Raw genomic sequence first — 6000 nt, forward strand, 5'->3', positions numbered from 1 at the left:
GCACACCATTACCTTTAATCTTCATCACATTCTCATGAGGTAGATATTATGAATACCTCTCTTAATCAAATAAGAAAACTGAGGCTCATACTTTGAAAATTTGCATAGATTAAAATTTAATTTTGTTCTGAGCACCTTCTTTAGGCTCTCTTGAGGAAACAGGAACCACTAAAGCATTGCAAAACCAGCATCTGGCAAGCACAGGTAGGACAGACGTCAGAGCCAAAAGGAATCTCAGCCATCAGTCCTTCATACTGACCCAGTCCTTTTATCATTTTAAATATACTTTTCTGCTTTTGAGCTCTTTACCTCGAACGTTGTCTATGTTCAGTAACAAATGGCCATGAATTGCTGTCAGGCAATCACTGTATGTCCTAGAGCCTGAGTGGTATCCAATAAAAATTAAATTCTTTTGCCAGTAGGGAGTGAAACTGCTGAGTAGCATAAATTGGACTCCAGGCAATCTGGACACAGTGTACTGCCAAAAGCTAGGTCCAAATGTTTCTTGCCATTGTGCAATCTCACAAGCAACAGGTTTTGGAGGTGTTGGCTTTCCAAGGGTCTCTCCTCTCCTTATTGATGTTCATTCTAGAACATTATCAGAAGCGGGACAGCAGGAATTCTCATGTAATTATAGTAGAATGAATGAAGCAAGACTATGTCATTGAAAAACATATCTTCACCAGATATTAACTTGGTCTTTTCAAGCAGAAGTTGTGCTGGGAAACGAGGTCACAGTGAATGGGGTGGGGCAACAGGGCAGGAACAGGAAGGAGGGAGGTAAATGGGAACCCACACTTGCTACATTTGACTCTTTCATTCAGCAGAAACTCTAGTTACAACAAAGTTTATCTGAAAACTGGGTGCAAAGTTACAATATGTTTCTGAGAAAAGAAGACCTTTTATCAGAGGAATGCCAGTCCTTTTAAACTATCAGGCCCAGAGAGGCCCTGAAATCAGAGAGCAATCAGGTCCTACTCTCCCTTTTTTGAGCTATATATTCATGTCTAGAAACTGGTTACTATTGCCATAAGTAGCTATAAATTAACCTGATACTGCCACACGGGACTCTATAACCCAAAACCTACAGCTGAACAATGTAGAGCCCATCAACAGTTTCTTTGATATTAATGTAAATTGTTGGTAACAACTCAGGAATTGCTTTTTTTTCTTTTTTTTTTTTTTTTTTGAGATGGAGTCTTGCTCTGTCACCCAGACTGGAGTGCAATGGCTCCATCTCGGCTCACTGCAACCTCCTCCTCCTGGGTTCAAGCGATTCTCCTGCCTCAACCTCCTGAGTAGCTGAGATTACAGGCACCTGGCACGAGGCCCAGCTAATTTATTTATTTGTTTGCTTTAATTAGAGATAAGTTTTCACCATGTTGGCCAGGCTGGTCTTGAACTCCACAGGTGTGAGCCACCGCACCCAGCCTGTTTGTGTTTTAGTAGAGACGGGGTTTCACCATGTTGGCCAAGCTGGTCTTAAACTCCTGACCTTGTGATCCATCCACCTCGGCCTCCCAAAGTGCTGGGATTACAGACGTGAGCCACCACACCCAGCCAGGAGTTGCTTCTTTTTTCCCTTTAAAATAAATAATAATAAAATAAATAAATAAATAAATTTATTTATGTGAAAAATAAATAAATAAAATTCTGCAAGTAGCTAACTTTAAAAAAAAAACCACCTGTGGCCAGCTACAGGGATTACAGGCATGCATCGCCACGCTCGGCTAATTTTTGTATTATTTTTAATAGAGACGGGTTTCTCCATGTTGGCCAGGCTGGTCTCCAGCTCCCCACTGCAGGTATCTGTCTATCTCGGCCCCTGGAAGTGCTGGGATTACAGGCGTGAGCCACCACACCCAGCTGGTTTTCATTCTTAAAGAATCCATGGGCCTGGGCACGGTGGCTTACACCTGTAATCCAGATCTCAAGGTCGGAAGTTCAAGACAGCCTGTCCAACATGGTGAAACCCTGTCTCTACTAAAAATTCAAAAAAATAGCCAGGCGTGGTGGCCGGCACCTGTAATGCCAGCTACTTGGGAGGCTGAGGCAGCAGAATCATTTGAACCCAGGAGGCAGAGACTGCAGTGAGCTGAGATCACACCTTTGCACTCCAGCCCAGGCGACAGTGCAAGACTCCGTCTCAACAACAGCAACAACAAAAAAAAAAAAGAATGAAAGCCAGGGGCCTTTCTTGGGTGGCTATTGTGAATGTGAGGCTCCGACCACTTCACTGTCAGCTGCCTGCTTCCTCCCCTTCTCTTCCTACCACTTCCTCCTGCCTCCCCGCTCCCTCTGTCCCATCACTAGACAGGAACAGTGTGCCCCACAGGGCTGGCTTTCACAGTCTGTCACCTGTGCAGATGACAAGGGCCTCATGTTTGGCTCCGTTTTGTGTTTTAATTCTATTGTTAATAATACTGTGTACAGTTATGGGGTACAATGCGATGTTGCTACATATGTAGACATTGTGGAGTTATTAAATCAAGCTAACGAACATAGGCATCACCTCACATTCTGACAATTTCTTTGTGATAAGAACATTTAACATCTGTTTTTGCCGCTTAGAAATATAATAATACATTATTATTAACTGCAGTTGGCATGCTCCGCAGTGGATCACTAGAACCCCACGCTTAGTTGAGTCTCTGTAATGGCCGTCTTGAAATGCTTAATAATCATTTTAGCAAAGGCTCCTGCATTTTTGTTTTGCACTGGATACTGCCAATTTTGTAGCGGGTCCTAGTGCCTGGTCTTATGGGGATGAAAGTGTAGGACAGCCACCCTGATCTGCTGCCTCACCAGGAGGGGAGAAGCGAAGGTTGGGCTGTAGGGCACAGAGCAGTGATCCGATCCCACCTTGTTCATCCCTGGTGAGTCCCCAGCACCCAGCACAGAGCCAGGAACAGGGATATGACCAGTGTCTGTTTGTGGAAGGAAAAGGAAGGAGAGATTATGAGGGGCATTAGGGTTAACACAAGCACTGTTTCAGCTGAACACCCCCCAGAAGAAAAGCACTATCCTTGCCCCTCTGCCCCCTTTGCTGTGTGAAATGAAGAAGGGACTGTGCCTTCTCCCCCAGGGACAAGACTCCAAAGTAAACGAACAGCGTATACTTGACCTTAAGTCCTTCCTCGTTGGCACAGAGTGAATTCTCCCTTAACAAGTGGACTTAAATGGCCAGTATTTGGGTTACTGTGAGCAAAGGCAGCCACACACTTAGAGAACAGGCACCCTGGATAAGTCCTCCTTCCATGGTCACCCAGCCAGCCAGAGAAGTCCCTTTTCCCTCCCACTGCACGGTCACACGGAGACTGTTTCACACGTCCTTCCCTTGGCTGCCTTTGAGACTCCCCAGGTGAGGTCCTCCCAGAAGCTTCTGTGCCTCCCCCTGCCCACAGCCACCTTCCTCGGCCCCCTACACCTCCTCTGTGTGAAGGGGCAGTTGCTGCTTCTACTTCCTGTGACCTCCCTGAAGACAACTGGGACTTCCTCATCCCTCTTGCCCCAGCACTAACCCTGCCCTCTCCTCTCCAGTATCCAAAATGACTCTGGTGCTTAAATGTCACCATTCTCATAGGTTTCGTTAAGAAACAAGTTTTTGGCAGGGTGCTGTGGCTCACACCTATAATCCCAGCACTTTGGGAGGCTCAGATGGGCAGACCACTTAAGGCCAGAAGTTCAAGACCAGCCCAGCCAACATGGCAAAACCCCATCTCTACTAAAAATACAAAAACTAGCCAGGCATGGTGGTACACGCCTATAGTCCCAGGCACTAGGGAAGCTGAGGCAGGAGAATCACTTGAAACCAGGAGGCAGAGGTAGCAGTGAGCCAAGATCATGCCGCCGCACTCTAGTCTGGCCAACAGAGCAACTCCATCTAAAAAAACAGACACATGGGCCAGACAAGGTGGCTCATGCCTGTAATCCCAGTACTTTGGGAGGCCAAGGAAGGTGGATCACACAAGGGCAGGACTTGGAGGCCAGCCTGGCTAACGTGGTCAAACCCTGTGTCTACTAAAAATACAAAAATTAGCCAGGGATGATGGCACACACCTGTAATCCCAGCGACTCCAGAGGCTGAGGCAGGAGAATCACTTGAACATGGGAACCAGAGGTTGCAGTGAGTTGTTATCAAGCCATTGCACTTCAGGCTGGGAGACAGAGCAAGACTCCATCTCAAACACAAACACACAAATGGAAAAACACAAGTTTTTTCCAAGTCTGCAATTTAAGTACAAATCTGTTGGGAGAGATGACACATTGAATCCACCATCCACTCCAGTAACTGAGTGGGAATCAGCGTGAACCGAATCACTTAGTAAATGGAAATAACACAGTGAGGGGAGAAAGGAGAATGAGGGGAAGCTAAAGAGTGGGCTCCACGCCATCCAGGAACCTGGAGCAAGCGAGGGGCTGCCACCAGGCACTGGGAAGGGACAAGTGACACTTCCCAGACATGGAAGACATTTGTCCATCTGGTTGGAGGAGTGAAAGAAGATGCCCCCAAAATACAGTTGTCCTCTGCCAAAATAAGATTTTTTTTTTTTTTTTTTTGAGATGGAATCTCTCTGTGTCACCCAGGCTGGAGTGCAGTGGAACGATCTCAGCTCACTGCAACCTCCACCTCCCGGGTTCAAGCAATTCTCCTGCTTCAGCCTCCTGAGTAGCTGCGATTACAGGTGTCCACCACCATGCCCGGCTAATTTTTGTATTTTTTGTAGAGATTGGGTTTCACCCTGCTGGCCAGGCTGGTCTCAAACTCCTGACCTCAGGTGATCAACCTGCCTCAGCCTCCCAAAGCGCTGGGATTACAGGTGTGAGCCACCACACTTGGCCCAAAATAAGATTTTGAGCACATCCTATAAACACTTATTGTGACGTATCTTCAGGTGCTGGCAGTGGAAAGGGACTGGGGTCTGGAGGTGAAGACCTGCAAGGCTGTGTGGAGGAGGAGGAGCAGAGCAGGATGCTCAAAGTGGCACAGAGGCAAGAACCGCTAACTCTGATTGCAGGAACTGGGACAAGCTCCACAGAGGGAGAAACATTTTAAAAAGAAGACAATGTGACACGTGCCTGTAATCCCAGCTACTCGGGAGGCTGAGGCAGGAGAATGGCTTCAGCTCAGGAGTTTAAGATCAGCCTGGACAACATAGTGAGACCCCATCTCTACCAAAAAAAAAATTAATCAGCAGGGTGTGGTGGTGGTACCTATAGTCCCAGCTACTCAAAAGGCTGAGGAGGGAGGATCGCTTGAGCCCAGGAGGTCAAGGCTGCAGTGAGCCATGATGGCGCCACTGCATTCCAACAGCAACAGAGCAAGACCCTGTCTCAAAAAAAAGAAAAAGAAAAAAGTGGGAGAAAGAGAACAGCACCTGCGAAGCCACAGAGGCTGATATCCGGAGGTGGCTGGCAGCTCAGTGAGCTGCAGGAGACTGTGTTGGATGAGATTTAGGTCAGAAAGAAACGCTTGAGGCCAGGCGTGGTGGCTCCCACCTGTGATCCCAGCACTGTGGGAGGCCGAGGTGGGCAGATCACCTGAGGCTGGAAGTTGGAGACCAGCCTGGCCAACATGGAGAAACCTCGTCTCTACTAAAAATACAAAAATTAGCCAGGGTTGTGGTGGGCACCTGCAATCCCAGCTACTCCAGAGACAGAGGCAGGAGAATCACTTGAACCCTGGAGGTAGGGTTTGCAGTGAGCCAAGATCATGCCACTGCACTCCAGCCTGGGTGACAGAGCAAGACTCTGTCGAAAGAGAGAGAGAGAGAGAGAAAGGAAGGAAGGTTTCAAATCAAATTGGGAACAAATGAGGAAAACCCGTCACTATTATTCTATGACATTTGTACTTACCATTCTATGACAAGACCAGGCATGGTGGCTCACATCTGTAATCCCAACACTTTGGGAGGCCAAGGCAGGAGGATCACTTGAGCCCAGGAGTTTAAGACTAGGCAACATAGTAAGACCCTGTCTCTATGAAAAAATTTAAAAACT

This window comes from Sapajus apella, unplaced genomic scaffold (assembly GCF_009761245.1).
Source record: "Sapajus apella isolate SASKATOON/1434 unplaced genomic scaffold, GSC_monkey_1.0 scaffold56, whole genome shotgun sequence".
Lineage (NCBI taxonomy): Eukaryota > Metazoa > Chordata > Mammalia > Primates > Cebidae > Sapajus > Sapajus apella.